We start from the raw sequence: 1,470 nt of genomic DNA, 5'->3' as shown, positions 1-1,470 counted from the left end.
AAATGTTCCCCAATTAGCATGCTTTTGCATGCCCAGTTAGCTATGTCTGACTTTTACCCCCCACTCTGCCTTCCCTCAATTAAATAATCAGGCAAATCTTTCTTTCTTTTTTTTTTCCCTCATAAAAGAAAAATCAAATTTCAGTCACAGCTCTAAGGTAGACGTTACATTTTTCACAAGGATGAAAAATTAACGATGGTCATTAAAGGAGGCAGGTCTCTGCATCACTCATAGCACTGTGGCTTGGACAATGATCTCTGGGTTCTTGATATTCTTTTTGCTCTGGACCATTCTCAGCTTCAGCTAGGCCAGGCTAGGCTTTGGTCTGTCCCCAGCCTTGGCTTTTGTGCACTTGATTGTCCACTGCAGAACATGGTACCTGGCATGAATGTGCTGTGTCACCACAGAGCCATTACTGGTCAGCATCCTCAGGCTCCCCAGCTCGATTGGGTAGTTGCTGCCTCTTGGGTGACAGCAGATCTGAGGTGGTGATGACCACCATGTTGGGGCCCATCAAATGCAGCACGTGCATCATTGCTAAGGCTTCTTTCTGGCTAGGGATCTTCCTTCTGCTCAGCAACTCAGTCTTGAGCTGGTCGTTTGTGTGTGTTAAGTTGCTTCAGCCATGTCTGACTCTTTGCTACCCTATGGACTGTAGTCTGCCAGGCTCCTCTGTCCATGGGATTCTCCAGGCAAAGATACTAGAGTGTGTTGCCATGTCCTCCTCCAAGGAATCTTCCTGGCCCAGGGATCAAACCTGCATCTCTCAGTTCTTCTGCATTGGGAGGTGGGTTATTTACCACTGGAAGCCCCAGAACTGGTTGGGGGTTATGATGTCTGCAACCAGCATGACCTTCTCTCTGTAAACCTGAAGGAAGTCCTCAAGGGAAGTACACGGAGTCTTCTCCATTCGACTTGTCTCCATTCATGGGGTTGCTCACATAAGCCTGGAGTTCTGCTGTTCCAGCTCCCACAGCATGTCCACCACCATGGCCAGGAAGGATTTGTCTCGCATGTAACCTGTGAGCACGTTGTCATATTTCTTCATGTCATTCAGCTTCAGCCCATCTGACAGCTTGGGGAGTTCATCTGAGTTCAACACTTGGCCCTTCCAGCGAGAGTGGCCTGTGTGGTTTGAAAACTGGACAAAGTTCACTGTGTCCACCTCAAACCCCAAAACCTGCAGCAGGAACATGGCCACCCAGTTGCCCTCTAGCTGTGGATGACATGGCTCTGAATGGAGAGCACCCGGCACTCCTCCTGCATGCCAGGCCTGCCTTGGCAGTGTGGGCCAGGTGGAATTAGGATCTCCTCTGTGCGCCAGGGCTGTGTTCTGCTTGGCTCCCACCATGCTCGGGCTTCGTTCCACTGTGGCTCCTCTTGGCGCAGGCCCCTCACTTGGATGGCAGGCTATCTCCTTCTTAGGCAGATCTCTATACATATGTAAACAACAAAAAAGGAAGCCTAGCA

General features: G+C 50.0%; 1 pseudogene; it reads right to left on the bottom strand.

Moving 5' to 3' along the window:
- Window positions 1–228: 228 nt before the first annotated feature.
- LOC120868919 lies at window positions 229–1,266 on the bottom strand (annotated as a pseudogene).
- Between the last annotated feature and the right edge of the window lie 204 nt (window positions 1,267–1,470).

Source organism: Oryx dammah, unplaced genomic scaffold (assembly GCF_014754425.2).
Source record: "Oryx dammah isolate SB20612 unplaced genomic scaffold, SCBI_Odam_1.1 HiC_scaffold_10, whole genome shotgun sequence".
NCBI lineage: Eukaryota > Metazoa > Chordata > Mammalia > Artiodactyla > Bovidae > Oryx > Oryx dammah.
This window is presented reverse-complemented; position numbering and strand designations above follow the sequence as displayed.